We start from the raw sequence: 23,915 nt of genomic DNA, 5'->3' as shown, positions 1-23,915 counted from the left end.
TTCCCTCAACTCGTGTGCGCGGGAATCTTATTGGTAGTTCTTTATTGGACTTAAGGAAAAGAAGAGTTTGGCAAACGTAATACGAAAGAAAACAAATTTTAATATTCATAAGTTTGTATTTATCAACTTTTTTAAAAAAATACAAAAATTAAATCAATATGTTTTAATTAACATTAAAATTATTAACACTTCGTCTGATTCCTTCATTTCCTAGCTTTCTTATATAATACAAAAATTAGATCAGAAGTACAAGAATCGTGAACAAGCGAAAAATCAATCCATGACGAGGTTAGGCAACAAATGCCACAAACGCACTAAACTATTTAATTTAGATGAATAAATAAGATAGAGTTAGAAAATATACAGATAAATGAGGTGAGATAAAGATAGAAGGGTAGGAAATGTATATATCTTGATTCGCGCTTAGTTTTCAGTGCCTAGCATACTTTATATGTTGTAAATTGTGATTTTTACTATGTACCTCGCGCCCAAACGTCTGGCGCCTAAACGGCTTTGCGCCCAAACATCCGGCGCCCAAACGGCAGCGCCGAAACGTCCGCGCCCAAATGGTGGCGCCCAAACGTCCTGTCCCGCCAATAAACTGTACCTCTGGTTATGTATAACAGTATAATAGGCCGCGGTGGTTCAGTGGTATAGCGTTCACTTCTGGTGCATGGAGTCCTTGGTTCGATCCCAGCTCACTTCAAGTGAGCTTTGTAGTGGAAAAACACTGTGTGCGTGGGTTTCTCGTGGTTCTCCCGTTTCCTCCCACTTTCTTCATTCCACCATTTCATTCATTTCTCATCATCACCGTCTCCTTTAGCCTAACCGACATTTATTTTTTGAACGGGTCTAGGAAATTTCGGTGTAGGAAAATTCGGTGTAAGAGAACTCGGTGTAAGAAAACTCGGTGTACGGAAAACTCGGTGTGGGGAAATTTCGGTGTACGGTAGATTCGGTGTAATACATATTGAATATTACCACTTACAATAATTTACGACATTTCATATTGTGAAAACGAAAACCATATAATGTAACGAATAAAATGTTATTACCTATTTCAAGAAAAGCAAATTTATTTTTCTGCCTTGAGTCCAATACCTCTTGCATGTCTTTTGCTGGATATTACTATAAACTACTTTTCATCACACAATGAAGCTGACATTTTTGTCAGAAATAAAACAATTACAAGTTCAGAGAATAGTTATAGGAACAACTAAAAACACCTTTCCTATATAGTACATCATAGAACATACAAGGTGATTCTTTTAAAACTCATGGATTTCATTTGGGTCTAGAATTTCTAACTGAAGTCCGATTTTCATGCGGTTTATGGCAAATGATCAAGGAACGTTGGAAGATTTATGGAACTATGTTTACTGGTTTAAATTCATTTGGGGTAATATCGGCCACGCCTCTAGAAAAGCAGCAAATATTCGCCACTGTACCGAATTGAAATTAGGTGAGGTGCGGTGTGGAGATTTGAGTTTCTTAGTTAGATGGCAACCTCGCGACGGCCAATAAGAAACAGGAAACTGGGCTGTTGTATTGAGAATTATGCTGTGCTACTGTACCAATATGATCAGGACACAGTTGCAATAATGTACTCTTTGGAACAAAGTGATTTTATCGTTAAAAAGATTTTGGATACTGGGATCTGTTGTTGCTACGCAAAGGGTAGTTACACGCAACTTTGCCTTACGTTCTGTCCCAAACAGGAATATAATATGGTCGCTAGTGAATAAATTGCAGGAAACGGGATCGCTTCTGAGTAAGGCAGGGAAGCATCGGACCTCGCTGGCGGATGTTGTGGAAGATGTCAGTTACCGACTCTTTTAAGTCACCCAAGAAACCCGTCTGTCATTTGTAGCGAGAAACCGGCTATTCAACGTGTGATTTATGTGTGTTACCACTAACACTTAATTTTGGGAGGCGTGGTGGCTCAATGGTAGAGCGTTCATCTCCGATGCTTGGGGTCCCTGGTTCGATCCCAGATCGCGCCGTGTGGACTTTGTGGTGGACACACACCGTGCTCTTGGGTTTTCTCGGGGTTCTCACGTTTCCTCCCACTTTCTTCATTCCATCATTTCACTCAATTCTCATCATCACTGACTCCTTTAGCCTAACCGGCATATCCGTGGGACGTAAAACTTAAAGATTGCATTTCATTTAACTAACACTTAATTTGTATTCTTCAATTTCGCTTCAAATATCCAATATTTCATTCGAACTGTAACGTACAATGGCGAATATTTGCTGTTTTTCTTACGGCCTGCTCGATATTACCCCGGATGAATTTAAACCAGTAAACATAATCCCATAAATCTCCCATCCTTCCTTGATGATTTGCAACAAACCGCAAGTAAACCGGACTTCAGTTAGAAATTCTAGAGCCAAATGAATCCGTGAGTTTTGAACATCTGCATATACATATGTAAGATGCAAAAAATATATTGATCAAAAAAGTCTTAGTGGAAAGGGCAATATAAAGCAGGATGGTTTTATCAGATAACAGTTGTACAAATAGTTGAATTCTCCCCCAATCAGACACTTTAGTTTGTTTGCCTTAAGTTAAGGTAAACAAGTACTGCAACCCTATTGACTCCTTATTGACTTCTTCTCCAATCAGGCGTAGATACTTTAGTTGAGGCATTTATTTTTACACCTTTGAGTAACATAATTAAACTACGGTGTATGTCGTTTTTGAAGAATTTAGATTTAAATATTTATTTATAAAATAGACATAAAATCGTCAGAACATTTTTAAAAAATCTACAATTTTCAACTTTACCCGTCTAGTAACCTACATTTTTTTTTTTTTTTTTTTGGAAGTAGAAAATTCTAGGAGACATCTTCCAAAACAGCATAAAAACTGAAGTTTTAAATAAAATGTCGATTGGTATCGATGGTCGCTTCGCTGTCACAAGAACGGACATAGAAAAAAAATTCTCGTCATGTAAGGGCCATGAAATATTAAAATCATTCGAAATCTAGAATTCAAATTATTTCACGATCACAATTTTTCAAAATTTGGTATAGTAGACAGTAAAAGTACGTTCTACACAAAGTTTGAACTTAAAACTAATACGCTCATTTATCTTCAAAGTTGAGTTTTTAATAAATCCTACGGTCTACCAACGAATCTTTCTTTACACCGAACATTCCCCACCCTGAGTTTTCCGTACACCGAATTTTCCGTACACCGAATTTTCTGTACACCGAATTTTCCTGCACCGAGTTTTCTTACACCGAAATTTCCTACACCGAATTTTCCTGCTCCCTTTTTCAACAATATAAGTTCCCTAAGTTGCAGATACTTTTCTCTCGTCTTTCCCTGCAATTAACTTTACGAACTGAAGATGTTTACAATCCAACTACAAAAAAATTTCCTTAAAAACTTAAGATAATGTCTTATAAAAATGCTTTACAGAAAAACAATATGCAAACTGTTTAAATCAGTGACACAATCTACATTCAATATTCTTCGCGCGTTTAGCAGTATTTATTTACATGGTAATTTTTGAAAAAAAAAAAATACGTTTGTCAGTTTAATCTGATGAAAAGTTGATTTTTCTCCTTGTGTCGTGTATAATTGTCAGGACCAAATTTACAGATTTCTAAGCCCTGGACCAAGTACAATTCTGTGCCCATAACCTCTCAAAAATATTATAATTCTTGTTACTTTATTTAATGTCTCTCTGAAGAAAAAGTCACTCATCTTTCCTGTGCTTGTATACATGTAGAAACACTCAAAGCCATCTTACTTTTTTTTTTTTTTTTATGTTGGAGTGTGTTCCTGTTTCCACCAGGTACAATGGAAAAGACAAGTGTTGCAAATTTCGCTCGCTATCAAGTCGGACAGGGTATTGTGATAACTTGCTCAAAACTGTTACATGCTACACTTTATTGTTCACTCACATTATCCCAGCCACTTCATTACTTTTCGAATAAGCTTATATCGATAGCAGAAATGGGATGGAATTAAAATATGGGACATTTGCCTGTCCCGACTAAATTTATTGGGACGCGGGATTCTCGGGTCCAAAATCGGGACTGTCCCGTTTTTTTACGGGACGTATGGCAGGCTTAATACTAACCAGTCACTGCCTTGTTCTTGTTTTATTAACATCAATTCTGCCAGTCACTACCTGTTGCCTTGTATACGCTCTTGTATCAAATGCTTTTGCGTCCAATGCTCTACTTGCCACCGAAACGCCTCTTCTGTCTGTCTTTGCATCCCAACTCTATTGTGCTTTTGTCAGTGGTACAGTTCCCGATTTTCATTAAAGATTCTTCAAAATGTTTACGAATATCAAATGAACAAAAGTGAAGTGTAATCTCTTGCAACAAGTAAAGAAACTTTAAACGAATATATCAATTTATTTCAAGATTGGACACTACACAAAACTTATGCCAAGTCTATAGGAGAACTGATAATTTGCAGCAGCTGGGTACCTAAGAAAATGTTAAACCGGATAAATCAATTGAACAAACCGGCATTCTTCAAATTGCCAACTTGTCAAGAGATTGGGAACTTTGGGGGGGAGGCTCCCCCTTTACCTCCCCTTAACGACGCTCCTGGTGGTGGGATACTGATGCGAACATAAAAAAATCAGTGATCCATTGTAAGATTCTTATGTATTGTAGTATGATGCTGATGCGAACATAAAAAATCAGTGATTCAATGTACGATTCTCATGTACTGTGGTGTGATACTAATGAAAAATGTAGATATTACGTATCTTTGTTCAAAATGGAATGCTGTGAGAGAAAAATTAATTTTGTTGTCAGTTTGTAACAGTGTCATCTCTGAATGAATAAAAATATAGGCCTAAATCATTATATGCATTTCTGTTTCTTATTTAATTTATACTAAACATTGTTTACTCATTGTTCATTATCCTAGTAAAATGATATTTTGCTTTGTGGAACATAATGAGGTGCCATCCAAAACAGTATCAGAAATACCAACTCCTGACTATAAATAAAACTTACCATCGGAAAATCATTAAAAAAAAGCACACACTGTACTGCTCCAAGGAGATAATAATAATAATAATAATAATAATAATAATAATAATAATAATAATAATAATAATAATAATAATATATCGTATGTAATTAAGAATCACACTTTCATCTACATTTTCCATTAATACAGATACTTATCTTTGTACATTATTTCTTACATACCTACGTAGTATAGGTTAAAAACAAAATAATTTAGATATAAATGTTATTATGTAGTCATTGTATATTTATTTCAATATGTTTTAGAGTAGCTTGGTTACAGTTCAAATTTTGTATTAATAATTTTGTATTTATGCTATACTTTATTATTAAATCTTTTTATAAGTATTATTTAGATTTTAAAATATTCTTATTGAGAATTTATATATATATATATATATATATATATATATATATATATATATATATATATATATATATATATATAGTCATATTGAAATCTGAGGGGGACATTCTCCCTTGCCCCGGCTCCTCCCTATATCACGCTCGAGTTTGAAACATCAAAACTTCTTTAAACCTGATTTAGTTCCATCTCAACATTTTCCTCCACCATAGGACTGGTACCGAACGATTGACATTTGTTTTGTCCTTTCCTTTATTGCCTTTGCGCCATTCACCCTCCTGCAGAGTTATCCACCCCCTCCTGCTTCCTGTATGCTTCCAAGGTCTTCACGAAAAGGCATGGTTCTTCTGTTCTTCACGGGGTGAGGAGAGTGAGGAAGCTTGACCATACCAGAGGGGGAGATGGATTTCACTTTGCTGATCACAGACGGAAAACGAATGACACAATAATTTTGAATAAAGTACTTCGCTCCTTTCGTGTTTATGAATATACGAATTAAATAATTATGTTTCTTGTGCTTGAACTTTTCAAATGAAGACTACTTCTGTGGTGGTCTTGATCAAAATTCATGAATTTACGTCTATTTTGGCGTTTGTGATGTTCGAAAAATTGACAACTTTAGGATAATAATAATAGCAGAAATAAACAATAAATTAGCAAAATGTATCAAGACCACCCTTCATTCAACCTTCAACTTGCTCTCCTCAAATTTTGATGAAGATTGGTTGTGTGAATTGGCTTCAAGGATGAAAGGAGATAACCTCTCTTTCGCATTTTACAGAGAGGGGTGATACAGACTCTTAAAGAAACTAGGAAGAAACGTGAGAACTTCGAGAAAACCCATGCACACGGTGTTTGTCTACCATACCTTTTACCCATAAAGATGTTCCAATTGCATTCTTTAAAAAATATTATTACTATATTTCATAAATTTAATTATTGTTACTGCTATTTTCTTCTGTGTGCTTTCAACGTAAATCACTGTATTATGAAACTGAATATGAATAAGGCAAATAGATGGGATTTGGTATATTCTATATTTCTGAACCTGCTATATGTTAGGAGTACTTAAAAGAACTTAACCCCTATTTTCCTTCTGGTTCATACACAAAACAGTGAATCGCATTACTTTCGTTTTATTTGTTTAAATTTCAAAGCAGTATTTACTTTACACTTGAATGAAGATGGTCGTGCGTGTCTTGAGTGAACCACTTGCGCATCTAAACGTTAAAAGACGACTCCCTTTTCCCTCTTTCTTCACGATAAGGGGGACGTTCCTTGCATTAGCAGATGCTATGGCATTGATGTCAAAGTCCAAATGTTTGTGTAAGCTGACATGTCTCGGTGTGGTTGCATGGAATTTTCCCTCTTCTTGCAGTTCACAACATATCTGTAAGGGTAGCTGGCGTAAGCGGTGGTTCTCCTAGCTAAACTGTCGGAATCTTACGATACGACTGTTGTCTGCTGAATGCTTTCTGGCAAAGCGGAAAGAATGCAAGTTCAAAGGAGAATCTGGAGAAAGAGGGGGGCGTTTCCCAAATAGTAAACGTGCCATATACATACATACGTATGTAGAGATACAAGGAACGTGAAATAAAATATGTGATAGTGTTCCTGCTTCCTGAGTTCTCATGGAATAGAAACCAGTCTAATTTAGAAATACCTCAAATTCCCTTTACTTGTAACTTAAATATCTCAACAAACAAAAGGAAAAACAAGAAGTTCAAATCTCTCTCTATCTCTCTCAAAGTTATTTTGAGTTATGTAAGCATAAGAGACAGAGGTGGGTAATTTTACCGAGTTACTTCTTACCTCTTATCGACTAAATCATCATGGCATAGGTTCTAATGAATTAGCCCTACGATTAAAAGTACCCGAAGGTATATTATGACAAAATCGAAATACGCTATTGGATTCAATCTTGTACCAATTACCAATTCTTTCTTACCTACTTTCCTAAGGTCCATCTATCCTGTACTAACCTTCCAATTCTCTTCTCAGTCTGTCCAAATGCCTTTTCTTCAAAATCTATTTAACAAATAATATATACGTCCCCTGTACATTTTTCATGCTAATTGCACCTCTTGTATGCAATAGTCCCGCAGAACATGGGTCAGTTTCAGCAATACTTGAATCATAATAATTTCACAGTATTCTGAGAGGGAATATAGAGTGCGGTATAATGAGTATTATTATTACTATTATTACTACTTCGGAATATTTGGAGCAAAATTATGTGATATTCTCAGTATTTATTTATCGTATAATGGCTTTGTAAAAGAAACGCCTCTTCTAACATTCTCTTTGTCTGTGATTATTGCGTTCGCAACTCCCTGTGTGTATAAAAGTTAATCGATATCGGTCTTCAGATTTGGAATAACTAAAAATCTATTGGCCCTGTGTCAATGTCATGGCACGCCTGTCCATGATATCGTCAGGAATCTATTTTGGGAGAGCTTCTACTACAGTGAAACCCCTCTGAATGACCACTAAAGCCGATCATCCCTCACCACGATTTGATTTTTGTTGAAACTGAATTATAATTCCAGAAGAACGATGTATTAGAACGCTCTTTATGGCAATCACTCATTCTTTGGACTAACGATCACTGATTTTTATTAGATAACGTTATTCATATGCCCTTTAAGACAATACTACCAATCACATATTTCATTACGTAAGACGCTGTAAGTTCGTTGGTTCACCCAGTAGCTCAAGTCATTAACACGACTTGCTATAGTTCGATAATACGAGCTCGTACTATAAATATTAACAGAAGTAGTAAGCAATGTTAGTAATGTTAATGACCTGTAGATGGAGTAGTCAGTGAATCAAACTTATGCTGTTCAACGCTATAGTACGTAGAAAGGGTACTATCTTGAAACGGCATGCATACGTTACCAGAAAAGATATATTTGTAGGAGGCAAAATATTTAAGTTGACGATTGTAATATGCAGTGTACATTTTTTGTGAGTATTAGCTTAGAAAAGTTATTAAAATTCGTAATGTGTAACCTTGTATTGATCCTCACTGTATATTTGATCCTAGTGTTTTGAATTAGATTGTCCAATGTTTTGAATGCAAGATTCTCTTTGTATTTCTTCTGTTGTTTTGTTAACGTTATCTGACCAAAGTTCCTCCTTGCAATTTGTTGAAGATGTATTGGGGGAGTATTAAATTGGCTTTCCCTAAACACACGCGCACGCACACGCACATACGTATATGTACTTTTCTTCCAGGAGGAGAGCTCGAAGCTAAAGGAAGAATCATCAGAGACTGCCGACCGAAGCAGCTGACCGTGTCCCCCCACCATCCCCCTTCCACCAATGTCTGAGAAAACAACAAAAATAGATTTCTCTTTCTTTCTTGGATGCTGGAGGAACTTCCGGCAAATCTTCCCTCTTCAAGGGAAGTCTGACCAATGGAAGAAATTACTCAAAGTAAACAACAGTGCATTGCGTTTGAGGGAAGAAGAAAGACTCAAGATGCATGTGAGTTTGACGGAACAAACTGAAATAACAGTAAAGGATACAATCTTCTGTACGCCGTCTCTAAATAATAATAATAATAATAATAATAATAATATCATACTAGAAATGGACGAATGAAACCTTCGACGGGACTGAACATTACAAATCGACAAAGAAGTACATCATAACAGGCCGGACATTACAGTAACGGGCAAAGAAAAAAGTAGCGATAAACCTAATATACATCACACTTGCAAGAGCAATAAACCTAAAATCACACAGAGAACAAATATAATATTTTTTTAAACAGCCTAAAACATAAAAGAACAATATAGAAGACCAAAAATGTAAAAATATTATCAATAGTAGTGTCGAATACCGGAGTGATTTACATGACTTAAAAATGACACTTGAAACAGTTCCAATTGAAGAAAAAAACATAAAGAAGATACAGAGTACTGGACATATGCAGAATTATAAGTAACTTCCTATAAACCCTAGAAAGAAATGAAAAAACACAAAGAAATACTATATTTAGATATAATTATCACTACTATATCGCCTGCTCAGATGAGAAGCGGACGAAAATACAAAATAATAATAATATTAATTATATTTCTTTCTGTCATAAACAGCGTAATGGCAAGCTTCATCACAGAAAAATAAACACATAACACATACAATGTAACCTACAATACATTTATATATTACATATTCAAACAATAGAAAGGTGAAAATTATATCGCATTAATCAATCATTCCTAGTCATATTATTACAAAATTATGTTGTAGCTTTATCGTCAAAAATAATAAAATAATGCAAATAATGTATGTTCATATTTAAAATGTATTCTTTTGTGCTGATTAAACTGGAGGTCTCATATTAGATTTTAAAAAATTGATTATTCTTCTTAGAGTTACAGAATTTGGATTCAAAGAAACTACTGTTAATCTACTTCTCATATATATAATATTTTTCATATATAATATATAATATATAATATTTTTCAATAATTTTTCTCCTGACGCTTAATGTATGTATTCTGCAAAATTGATTCCAATATTCATAACTGTGTGAGTAGAGTTTTTATTCATTTTACGATATAGTAACCTAACGAAATATTTTTGAACTGATTCAATTTTGTTTGACAATGTTGTACTATGCTGCTCCAAATAACTGAACCAAACTCTAGTGTTGATCTTACATGTATCTTATATTAATATGCATGTGAATTGGCACTTTTAAGCTCATGCCATTATTTAAATATGAACCCTGTTATTCTTTCAGCGTCTTGCATTATAGCGTTAATATGATTGCTAAATGTCATATTTCTATCAAACACTGTGTCTAAATCTTTAATTTATTCAGTTTTATGCAACGTTACTCCATTAATGACATATTTGCTAACATAGTATTGCGTTTTGTTAGTACATGAAATATATTTAGTTTTCTCGCAATTTATTTTTGATAAGTTGTTTTCACACCGTGTACCAACAATATCCAAATCTTTTTATAGCGAATAGTTATCACATTCACTATTTACTATTCTAGATAATTTTAAGTCATCGGAATATAGCAAAATAGTTAAGTATTTTTTTTTCAGGAAAGTCAATAGTAAATAGAGGGGAAATAAAGAAGGGATCGCAAAGGAAATATTTCAGATATGACATTCATTATGGAGCCATGACTCCAGGTTACTTGACAAAGTTTTACTTTGTATTTTCTGTTAGTATCTATATAATATAATCTATTATCTGTATAATAACAAATTGCCTGGCATTAGAACCTCAGGAAAAGCTTGACTGACCAGGCAGCTTTTAGTAACATGATAACTAAACAGGTAAACTTATTTCAAGGGTATTCCTAATAAAAGGACGGCGAGTTTTCACCCTACATTTACAATTCGTTCCTGTGTTCGATTATTAATTTTCAAATGGTACGTATCAATTAAGAGCATGTCTGTCACTGTTAGAATTATATCCGTCACAGCCAGGAGAATATGACAGTAGTTACAATCGGCAACCCAACAGTGTGTTTGTTTTACATATATAATAAATTAATAAATATGTAAATAAACAATTGCTGCATTATTATTATTATTATTATTATTATTATTATTATTATTATTATTATTATTATTATTATTATTATTAGCAACGAACAAGATTTTTTACTCTCAAGCATCCCATTGTGTTTAGCTTAATATGATCTATCGTTAAGCACATGTCTTAACATTAGACAAATTATAATTTTAAAAAATAAAAGTATAAAAAATAATCTTAATTTTGGCTATATACCGGTACCATTAGTCATACTATCATTCTGCTAATATCGTAATGAAGAACTTGATGAGGGTACACTTTAATGTTAGTTTCGCTTCTATAAATGGCTTGATTCAATTTTTTATTAGGTTTTACATTGACTTATATAATTTTGTTCAGGCTAATTAGATACATACATAGGTACTTATCTCATCTCTGGACTTTTTTTTCTAAATTAAAGACTAATAATATTGTAGCATTTCTCTTATGTTTTTCGATAGTACGTAAACGTAAATATCCACTAGCCTCATTCGTATAGTAGAATTTAAAAGATCACGAAAATCAGCGCCAACACTGTAAAAAATAAAACAGCATTTAAACACTTTTAGTACAGTAGTGTTTATAAAGTTTACTTCACTGTCCAAAAGCGTTAATTTTCTAAAAACAGTTTCTAGTATGACACATTTAAAATAGTTTTTCTCGGCAAACAGTTCGAAAACAAAGTGATGACACATTTTGCAAATACATCTGGTACATAACTTGGAAAACATAGTATCTAAAATGAGTGAATATGTGTAATCTGGAGGTGTTCAAGCAGTGTCGGTAGTGTGTAAAGTGTCCTACTGTATCTAAAAGCAGTTTCTTTATTTTTTGCAGTGAAGTAGTGGCTTCTTATCGCTTTACTTTAAAAAAAAAATTGCAATCCAAACAGAATTTACGCGATTATATTTAACAAAATAATAATAATCAGAGTCAATCCAATATAATTTTTAGCATGGCTAAGGCGGAAATTTAAGGAATATCAGTTACAATATCAGTTAACAATATCAGTTTAAACAATGGACGTAAGGATTTGAACATACTATATCTGGTTGGCAGGCCTTATCTTATTGATTTGAATTCTTTTTTTCATTTTTTTCCCATTTTTACTTTACCTAGATAGATTTATTTTAATAACGGCTCCTTATTACCAAACTAGGATTTTTATTCCTTTCGACTGCACAAACACTTTTCCTAAGTCTTCTGTTTCTAATCGTATAGCGATAGCGAATAAATTTCACACTGTCTTAGATCTACTTTAATCCAAATTTTCAATTGTTTCCTCAGTCAATCGGTTGTCAACAATTTCTTGAGTTTGTGAAATGGTCATTAATTTGTTTTGATTTTCATGTTTCTTTGTGTAATCACTTTCTTTTCTCTTCCCTTTTCCTTTCTTTTCTATGAGTGCGTTTATATTTTAGTTGCCATTTGTGTTGTGATTTTTTTGCTATTACTTTTTTTAATGATTTTTAAAATGTTCATTTGATCATCAATTTGTATTGTTTGTGTTAACAAATGTCATATGCATGTTTCTTTACATAATCGGCGCATGTATCATCATACTTTCTATATTTATACGTATTTGTAGCGTAATTTGTATGATTTTTATTGTATGTTTCTTATGTATATATTATATATTCTTTATACATGTGTCTGACCAAGTTGTTTGCTGCCAAATAAACTCCTTCAATCGTATTATTATTATTATTATTATTATTATTATTATTATTATTATTATTATTATTATTATTATTATTATTATTTTACCTCTTCTAAGATTTTCCGGGCTTATTTTTTTCAATATTCGATTGTATAAACCATGCTAAATTAATGATACAGAATTATCATAGAATCAACACACAGACACACCGGCTCTACAAAGTTGTTTTCTGTGTGAAAACCGGATAAACAATCCAAATTTTCTTGATTTCGGCAGCACTATGTTCCATCTCATTTTAAAGAAGCTGATGAACCTCAAGCTCTTTTGGAGACGAAGGTAGAACGAGAAAAATTCCCTGCCTCTATCGAGAATCGAAACCGCGTCATCCAGTTGGTATGTAAACATTTTACCTACTATGCAAAAATGACTATATCTTATGCATATTTAAAAAGAGCAAATGTAGAATATATTGAAATTTATATTCTCATAGTGTTTATGATTTTACAAGCGATACTGTAAAATCTTTGTTCCAGGCATAACAGATCTCTTCTCTATATATAGATGATAAAACAATAGTTGTATAGGGTAAAGACAGAAATAAAATTAAATATCTACATAGGAATCATCTTTTACAGCGTACCACTGATATGCATTTTAAAAATACCCATATCCTGCCATTGAGACTAGTCATGTAACCAAACAATTATTAGTTATTTTATTGAATTATTGTCATCATTATAATAATTAATAACTTTTTTCGTTTATTGAAAATTCATTCTCAAGTTCTTTATATGGAGTGTTCTAAACTCAAGCGAATCTATTCACATTGTCAAAGTTGTAAGAAAAGGACATAAAGCTTCTACCAAACGTTTGAGCATATAGAAAAGTTTATACTTTTTCCCTACATTATAAGATGTATTTATATGTCGACTCACATGAACCTTTTAAACTCTAGAAGGAAATTCAGAGATCTTAACGATGAAATATGACCAAAATGACCACAAAGTAGACTAAACTCCCTTTTGCATTGAACATGTTATATAGTAATTTCTGCTGATGTCTGGAATAATTCACCGTCTTATATATCTTAACTGTTGCTTTTATTTACAAAATACTTAAAATTGTTGTAAGCATTATTACTTTAGTAGCTTTTAATTATAATATACGGATTTTTTAACCTTATTTACCAGGTGGAATATGAAGAAGACACCTTTCTAAAACTGCTTGGTATCGTGCATGTTTACAAAGCTCAGTGCAAATTCTTACTATTATTAGAACTAATTTAAATTTTATTTGTAACGTATAGTTATAGGCATACTTAGAACACCAGATTTTATTTATAATAGTATAGTTCGTTAGCTGGGTATCCAAAATGTGTAAATAATAAAGTTTATGCCAAAGTAAAACTGACTGATATTAAGTTTATAAATCTTTGTGCGTTTTTTTCACTATTATTAAAATTAATTTAAATACTTTATAGAATATGAGATTTTATTTAGATTATGTCCAGAAGGTTATTGCCGTGTTATCCAGAAGGTATATCTATAAATTAAATTATTACATTTTTCTAAGATGGACTGAAATTGTTTAATTTTGCAACTCTTCGCTCCGTTTATCTACTATTATTATAACTAGTTTTAAGTTTTCTATTGAATGGTAGGTTTTATATATGATAATAAAGTTTGTTATTAAATAAAAGAATAATACTTTTTTAAATTGGTTAAAATTTGTAAGTTTCCAAATTTTTTTATGACTTTTCCCTTGCTATTAAAGTTGTTAATTTAAATTATGAACTATTCTCAATCTCTTCATAGATCGGGTCCGAAATATAGCCCATATCTGCAATAAATATTCTTATAGTTTCCTATAACATCTTTTTCCTGAAGGACAATGTAAATCTTCAACAGCTAGCTACATATTGAAAAAAAAACATTTTACAATATTTTTAAATCAATATATTTTTTTTCTTTTTTACTTATATTTCTAAAAGTCACATAATTAAGGATTCCTTTTTTACCTTACCACCTTTTATTTTTATTTATTGAATAGATAATACGAAACATAAAAATACAGAAAATGGGCCAGATAATATCTATAAAATTCCTTTAAATAAACTAACAACTGATTGGAAACCCTTTTTGTAGGATGAGCAGTTTAAGAATCAGAATTGTCACACACTCAAATTTCTCCATTATGTGAAAAGTCTTTAAACAGTTATTGTAGTTATCTAATAATATTCTATAAATATTAAACGGTCTACTTTTCAAAATTGTCCTTTTATTCATTGTTATTCAGTTACTTGCAAAAAATAAAAGTTGTAATGAATATGCTTGAGCCATAGAGAAACAAGAATTTTAGAAATGATCCAATAAACTGGGTCAAAAGATTGCGATTTAGGCCAATAATTAATTTTTGGATCAGGAGCCACAAAAGTTTTGTACGGCCCTTAAATCGAGTTTTCGTATTTTCTACGGAATAACCACATCATACTGAGTTAACTGATAGTTTGTGTTTGGCTACACTATGTGTAGTTCTCCAGATATAGGCTTACACGAAAATTTTGGACTGAAATATATTGGATCTTTTGATCCAAAACCCAGAATGATACACAAAATTTTGTCATAAATAACAAGACAAAATAAATTTGTGATTCATGAAAAAAATTGTATGCACTTGGTAAGCATTTTTCTAATAATTGAGGGCCTATTCTATATTATGATGCATGTTGCAGTGGAATAATGTAATTAACTGTTGTATTATTCTATTACAAATCATGTATCTATGGATGACACACGTGGTGGAGTGGTCACCTCTATTGCAATGGACTCCTGATTCCATATCAGATTATGTGAGTTTGCGATTGACATCATCGTGTGGTTGACATCATTTCCCGTTCTCTTCCACATTTTTATTCCACTAATTCTTTCAAAAAATGAAATGAAATCTTTCAGTTTTACGTCCCACGCTTATGCCGGTTAGGCTAAAGGAGACGGTGATGATGAGAAATGAATGAAATAGTGGAATGAAGAAAATGGGGGAAACGGGGAAACCCCGAGAAAACCTACGAGCACCGTGTTTGTCCACCACAAAGTCCACACGGCGCGAGCTGGGATCGACCCAGGGACCCCAAGCACTGGAGGTGACCGCTCTACCACTGAGCCACCGCGGCTCCTTTCATAACCATTCCCTTTCATTATTCGATCACCTCCCTCCGATCACCTTTAGCTGGCAGACATAATTGTCGAACGTAAAACTAAGATATCTCATAAAATGAAATACGTATGATGCAAATCTTCTGAACAAAATAATAATAATTGAATGAAAAAATAAATCAAAATATTTTTGCATAATATAATATAATAATAGTGTAATGTAATATTTTGTTTTAATGCTTATTTCAAAAGAATTCAATCTGGTTGGAAGTTATTGTTTTTTTTTAAAAAAAATATTTATTTTAAAAAAGAATTACATAAAATTTTTAAGAGGCACACTACAAAAATGGCGTATTTTAGGATATATATATGTAATATGAAAACTTAATGAAAAAGATAGCTACTGTTTTCTTAAAAAATACTTGTAAAAATAGAGAAAAATCAATAGAATTTGAATGTGACTAAATTCGATTATCCAAATTATTTGCTGTGTTCAATGATTCCATTAAAGTAAAGCAAATAGTTTCTCTCGCATTTGGAAATAAAATTCAATTCTAATTTAACTGGAGTTAAATTGATGTATTTCCCCTCAAAAAATACTTTTTACACAATTATTATAACGTATTGGTACCTTTTTTTTTTTTTTTTTTTTTTTTTTTTACTTTCGAACGATGAAAGTATGGTGATCGTGAAAAAAAATCGAATTCGAAATTTCAACGGTTTTACTTGTTTCATGGCATACACATATCGAAAAAGTGGTTTTTCGCCATCTGTCCGTCTATTCGTCCGTTCGTTCGTCTTGACGTTCATTCCTCTAGAGGCCATACCATTCAATTTATGGAGACCAAATTTTAAAACTTAAGTTTTCTTTATGTAATTTTCCTAAACATTTTTCAAATTTTCTTCCTACCTCTAAAATTAAGAGTAGTTTGCTTAAGGGTGAAAATAAAAATCTGTGATTTTCTCAAAAACGATTTTGTTTATATTTCATAATGAAATTTTTCTTAATTACAACTCTATACTGTGGTAATTATTATGTATTTAGAAGCACATTTTTATTTTTCTCGTATCGTATTGTATATTATCAATAAATACGATATGATTGTGATATTTTAAGTTAGGTAATGAAAAGTAAAGAAATGTATTGTATAGAATAATAATAATAATAATAATAATAATAATAATAATAATAATAATAATAATAATAATAATAATAATAATAATAATAATAATAACCATCTTATCTGTAGTTGAAAATAGAAAATCTTTTCAAAAAAAGATTTTTTTATAATTAGATAGAAATCTGAAAACATTAATATGATTATGAAAGTGTAGAATTATTATTATTTTGTGTGTAACTAAATAAAATGTAATATATACCCTAAGAGTAATATTAAATACGGAGTTAAGTTATCTTACTATAAATTACGGTATGCGCATTAGATTAGAGTATGGTCCTAGAAAAGCTTGTCTTAAGGGTAACAGAGAATAATTATGAAGATGCTGTTTTCAACGTCGGAACCAGTACGTACACTTGTTTGATATGTAAATTAATGGTATGACTAGCGAAATGGTATTTATTAGTTATTATGCCAAAATATTTATAGGATAATACTTTTAAGATTGAGAAAATGAGCTTTGCCTTCCACTGCGCAATGATTGCACTTAGTAAAATTATTATTATTATAATTAATAATAATAATAATAATAATAATAATAATAATAATAATAATAATAATAATAATAATAACAGTGTTGGGTAAGTTACTTGTAAAAATGTAACGCGTTACAAGTTACTTTACTTTCTCTTAAAATGTAACGCGTTAGTAACGCGTTACTTGCCCCAAAAAAGTAACTGTTACTTTACTTCGGAAGTAACGCGTTACTAACGCGTTACTTTTAGGTCCGAAAGTTTAAAAATGTGAAAAAATATGACTTCAATTTTCCGTACTATTATTACTACAGCTATTATTATTATTATTATTATTATTATTATTATTATTATTATTATTATTATTATTATTATTATTATTATTATTATTATTATTATTATTATTATTATTATTGCACGTTCTGAATCGCTTTATGTAAATGCAAGGACAAATTTTTACTTGATATAAGAACATTTTCAGAGGTGTAACATTGATAAAATGCCATACTGCGTTACTCGTAGGGATGGACACGAGTGAGTTCGAGCGAGTTTTCTTTGACACTCGATTCGACTAGAAACAGACATCTTTGAGCTCGACCCGAGAACTCGACTCGAAAAATTTCCTCCAACTAAACTCGAATTGGGGACAAGTTTCGAGTGGACTCGAGCCAAATCCGGTGTGTAGTTTCGAGTACATTCTTCAAGTATATTACATATACAGTATAATTATTATCAATGACACTACTACTACTACAACTTATATTATTATTATTATTATTATTATTATTATTATTATTATTATTATTATTATTATTATTATTATTATTATTATTATTATTATTATTATTATTATTATTATTATTATTATAACACTGTATATAAATATGAAAGATAGGCAGTTTGTATTTGAATACTAACAAACTAGTTGATTGCCATCCTCGGTAGTCGTGAAGTCTAGGAGTCAAGGACATTGTTCACGAGCTTCTGAATTTGGGTTGAGGGTCTGGGTTGACTATTCGGGCTCGAGCCAAACAATGTTAAAAGTTATAGGGCACTGGCCAAATATCTTCAAAACTGCTCGGCCCGGGTTTAGAATTGTCAAGGACTCGAGCAACTCGGCTCTCAGCTCATTCACTATCGACCGAACCGAGAAGTGAGCCGAGCCAACAGCTCATCCAAGCGACTCGGCTCAGTTGAGCCGAACCGAGCAAATGGCTCGTCCCTACCAAGCCAGCTCGAGCCGATGGTTCACCCCAAGTGAGCCGGCTCGAGCCAACTTCTCAGTTGAGCCGAGCCGAGCTGAGCTTGTTATAAAAAAATCTTTTGTGATCTCGCTATCAAGACGAGACGAGATGCGAGCAGTGTCCCCTCTCGCGAGCAAAACTAAAAGTATTCCATATTACTGTTTAGCTTACATTTCTCATGGCTTTCGTTTTCCAGTGTAATCAGGCCATGATTTCAAGACGACTTAAAACGGACGAGCCATTTATCAAACTCGACTGGACTCGAAACTCAACGTGAAAAACTGAATCGGCTCGGAACTCGACTCGAGGATATTACTCTTGACTTGACTCGAAACTCGACTTGAATTCGAGTCGAGTCGAGTTTTAGCTTGACTCGTGCTCATCCCTATGCGTTAGAAAAAATGGTTGCTTTTTAATATTTCTGCTAAACTAATTATATAATAATAACAATGTTGTTATGTAAAATTAAAAATAAAGAATATAGAGAAACATTACACTACTCTATAATCAACTGGACTGTAGGATAAGCAAACTGATCTGAAAGAACTCCAATATTACATACCATCAGCAAACTATTTTCTAGTAATAAAGTAGGCCTGCTCATCATAACACAGTTTATTCATATTAACCCCTTATTGTAAATCGTTAATTATGGCACCCTAGTTGTTGATAAATATTTTCTGCCGGGACACTTCAGACACTTTACTTTTAAATTCTGTCCACCATCATCCTCAGCTCTTAAGAAAAAAGTATTCTTTCAAATGTTCGAACGGTAAAATATTTTCGATCTCCATCTTTATAAAAACAACACCAATCAAAGTAAAATAGACTACCGGTATCATTTCACTCCTAGTTCACTCGCTGAATATATTGATTTGGAGCTGTCAAAATCTACGACAAAATCTTCCAGGTGCTTGCAATCAGTACACGTGATTTCCCTAAGGCTGTCCTCATTTTCAAAAACAACAAGTGGCACTACGAACTTATCTGTTTCTCTGTGTGTCTGTGACTGTCGGTCACTGACATACGTAGTTCATGCTCGATTGTTTCATTCTGAGAAATTCACTTACAGGAAAGAAACATTTTTTTCCGAAAAAAATATACAATATTGTAGTTACTCATCCGAAATGTAACGCGAAAAAAGTAACGCAAACTAGGTACGTTACTTAAAAATTTCTAACGCGTTACCGTTACAGTTACTTTGGAAAAAATGTAACGCGTTACTAGGAAACGTTACTTAAAAAGTAACGCGTTACAAGTAACGCGTTACTTGCGTTACGTTACTTCCCAACACTGAATAATAATAATACAAACATTGTAATTGTTCTACATCTATTTAGTACATTTTCCAAGCATTTCAAGAAACTCTGGCAGGAGAAATACTCGTATCACGATTTTAAAAAATGTTTTATCATTAAATTAACAAACCAAGTCAGTGTGTGTGAAAAATAATCATGACATAGCAATTCATTCCTGCCACTCTGAAAGTTATAACTACAATTAACATTTATGAGCAATTGTATAGTATATCTACCCGTACGTGAAGCATATAAATGGAATGAGATACGAAAGAAAATTAAATACGAAATTATTATTGTGAGTTGATTGTGATTTTTCTCAGAACCTCCAAAGTTATGGGAATAAGATAGAAACCATTACTTAATTATATTTGCATTTCCAGCAGAGTTTGAGTCTGTGATCGCGAGCACCCAAAGTGATATATCTGTAGCTATGAAAGAAGCTCATTAATATTCTAAAGACTTTCGTGACCATAATTGAGAGCTATAATGATATCAATTGTATACAGATGTAGATGATGTATAATAATTCAGTTTTGTGGGCGCTTTAATTAATTAATTCAATTACTTCTAAATACAACTACGATCCCATAGATAAAATAGCTTTGCTACTTTGCTTATTTGCTTGTTGAAGTTTACCATTTCTTTTGGACATCGAGGCTATATGATACGGAAACCTAAAGTTTAAGGTGGACTCTGAACCACCTTAATGCCTTTATTTAATGCACTCTGAATGGGAATGCAAAACCAGGTACACCAAAGGCGCGCGCATACCAGCCACTAGGCCAGCGAGAAGGCATAAAATAACTAAATTATACGCTTTAATGATCGGTTACATGTCGTACATGACCAATAGTGGCATAAAATTTTTGATACCGTTTCAGTGGATATACTCTGTAGGGTCGATTTACAGTTCAGTGTGTATGTTCTTAGGTCATATTAAAATGTGGCCAGTGATCTACCCACAAGAAATTTCTCCAACATAATCTAGCATAATGTAGGCTGATCAAAAGTGTCTATTTGGAACCTATCATTCAAGTAGTTAAAAAAAAAAAAACGGCCATAGGTTTTTAGGCCATATTTAAAATTTGACCAGTGATCCATCCACAAGAAATTTCTCCAACCTAATCTAGCATAATGTAACCTGATCAAAAATGTCTATTTGGAACTTATGATTCAAGTAGTTAAAAAACGGTAACTTAAAATTGTTTTAGAGGTATTTTGAAAGTAAAGAAATAAAAATTAATACGGCAAAGGGGGAGGGGAGATAAAAACATATGATATAGCTAATGCATAACATAGCGTCATTCAATGCCGAATAGTACAACATGAAATCTATCAGAGCACATACTACAAAGTACCAAATCTTCTATGCTAATAGAAACTTTTCCCCACCTACTGATTACTTTTCACCATAACTTCCTGATATAAACCATTTTACCAACTAACATTATACAATACAATCTTGTCTAGTAAACAAACTTTCTTCTGACAAAAATACTGAAATGTAAACTACCTGTATATGTACCAACGTACCTGGATATTTATTGTAGCTGTAGTTATTTTAGCACTAGCAGGATTACTAAAGAATTTCCCAAGTTTCGAAAGAAATATCACCTACAAGAACGTGCACTAAACCTACCTGGAAGAGATTTGAAGACTCAACAACAACGATGCCAGAACCTCCGAGAGACGGAAGTGGTACAGTGCAGAAGCCAAAGAAAGGGAAGAGGGGAAATTGAGAAGATATGTGTTTCAGACTGTCACGTCATTACATCTGTTCCTCCACACTTTTTTTTTCATCTCGGCTACCATATATAATATAAACAACACTCAAAAAAAAAGTTTCCTGCCGATCAGGTGTATACATAAAAAAGGGAAAGGGTTTTCTTTTTTTTCTAGACCATGGAAGATTTCTTCTATTAAGGTATAAGAAAGGTATTCCCCAGTCTTTTTACACTTGGTATAAGGAACCTTCCAGCAGGTATATAACGGGTCGCTGTGCGAAAGGGGAGGACACTTGTGAAAAGAAGAGCAATGGTGGATGTGAGAAGAAAGAAAGAAAAAAATTGTCCGCACAACACACATATAACTCGATTTAAAGAAAAAAAAGAAAAGAAAGGAAAGAAATAAAAAAAATGGGGACAGTTTTGTGGATTTTGAACTTTGAGTACCTACTATATAGCATGAAGCATGACACTACCAAACTGCATTACAAAAAAAAAAAAAAAAAAAAAGTATGTGTAAATTTGTATTTGTGTGTGTGTGAGAAAGCAAGTTAAAGAGTTATGAGAAATCTAAGTATGCCATAGTAGAGGAAGGTATACAAAAGATTAATACGGTTCTTTCTCAGGTATAGGAAAGCTTATAAATAGACACGTCTTCTTTTTGTTAGAACTTTAGAAAAATAAATAGAGGTAATTCTTATTACAAAAATTTCACAGAAAACAGACAGATGGACTAAAAACAGTATTTGTTCCTTTCCTATCCATCTCCCCAAAGAAAACTGACACTAACATCAGTGTTTTGAGTTATAGGACGAGTATTTGTTAACAAAGAAAAAGAACAAAATACCAAGTTCATTGTGTTATATGTCTTATATTCTGTATACATATGATAACGATAGTCCCCCCTCTATTTTTTTTTTAAAAAAAGAAAATAAATATATATTATTTTTTTAAAAAAAATCATCTTTTTGTTTGGGGTGATGCTTCTATTGGCAGAAACATACGCAAGGGAAAAAAAATAGAAAAATAAGCAACTTTTTCATTTTTCATTTCTTTTAGTGTCTGCTTTTGTAACATGTCTAGGAAGCATTTGTGGTGGAACTTTACGTTATTTTTCTCTGTCGACCCTCCCCTCAGAAATCAATGAAAAAAAGTGGAAAAGCAGGGGTAGCAGGATACACATTGCATTACTGGTCTCTCTCTCTCTCTCTCTCTCTCTTAGTTTTTCTTTGGCTTGCGAATATACGTATATAACAACACTAACCAAAGCAAAATAAACAAATACTTGTAGATTCTTATTTCCTCTCCTCTCTCCTTCATTTCTGCATGCTTTTGTCCTGTTCTTAGACACACACAATCACTTTTATAATATAAAGGGCGAATGCAATGAAAGTATGTTCTAGCAGAGGGTAGGGTGGAGAACTGTTTTCATGCGAAGGGTAGATAGCAATATATATATATATATATATATATATATATATATATATATATATATATATATATATATATATATACATAGGTACATATACATGTGTATACATATGAAGAAGATAAATATGAAGAAAGATGCGAAAGAAACAGATTCAGAAAGTAGTAAGGGAAAATCAAAAATGCTACAAGTAAAATTTAGAATATTGCCAGTGTTGACAAAAGTATACTGTTAAAAAAAAATGTTTTCTGAACACTTCTATATACTGATCTGTAAAGATTCATAATTAAAAAAAACTGCTGGAGTTACTCTATTATATTACAATTAAGATTGTCGAAAACTTAAGTGTTGCCAACGAGACGAGAAGTACATTTTTTTTAATTCGAGACGAGACGAAAAACAGGATAATTCTCGTCTCGCTTTTTCAATACGAGACTCGAGACGCAACGAGAATTTTTACGGGTCTTCTGGACAACACTAATTGTGCCTGTAAGAGGTCGGAAGTCACTGTGTCTTTGCACTTCATATATACTCTTAATAATTTGCCTTGTTAAAAACAGTTATCAGTAGTCCCCTTGCTGTTCAGGATATGAATTGATTAAAGAGCCTGGGAAATATTTATCTGTTTTTAATTAATGCTAACTATTCAACATTTATTCTTATATGACATTTGAATTTTCTACTACTAAGTATAAAATTCTACCAAGACCACTTCAAAAAAAAAAGTACATAAATTTATAAAACGAGACGAGAAAGAATCCTTTGAGTATCGAAATGACCACGAAAATTTACAGGACGAAATAATAAAATATTATTTCTCGTCTTGT

General features: G+C 32.5%; 1 long non-coding RNA gene across 4 annotated transcripts in view; it reads right to left on the bottom strand.

Moving 5' to 3' along the window:
* LOC145694939 (uncharacterized) overlaps window positions 1-23,915 on the bottom strand; it is a 337,759-nt gene that overhangs the window by 71,823 nt on the left and 242,021 nt on the right. Inside the window, exon 1 of one of the 4 annotated variants that reach the window (XR_014133078.1) lies at window positions 21,575-21,712. The exons of 2 other annotated variants lie outside the window; for them this stretch is intronic. This is a non-coding gene — a long non-coding RNA (uncharacterized LOC145694939). Of the gene's footprint in view, window positions 1-21,468; window positions 21,713-23,915 lie in introns of those variants that run through there. One more of the 4 variants, XR_014133080.1, reaches the window with a different exon arrangement.

The sequence above is a fragment of the Thermobia domestica genome, chromosome 9 (assembly GCF_964235325.1).
Source record: "Thermobia domestica chromosome 9, izTheDome1.hap1.1, whole genome shotgun sequence".
Classification (NCBI taxonomy): Eukaryota; Metazoa; Arthropoda; class Insecta; order Zygentoma; family Lepismatidae; genus Thermobia; species Thermobia domestica.
The sequence above is the reverse complement of the archived record's forward strand: the minus strand, read 5'-3'. Positions and strand labels throughout refer to the sequence as shown.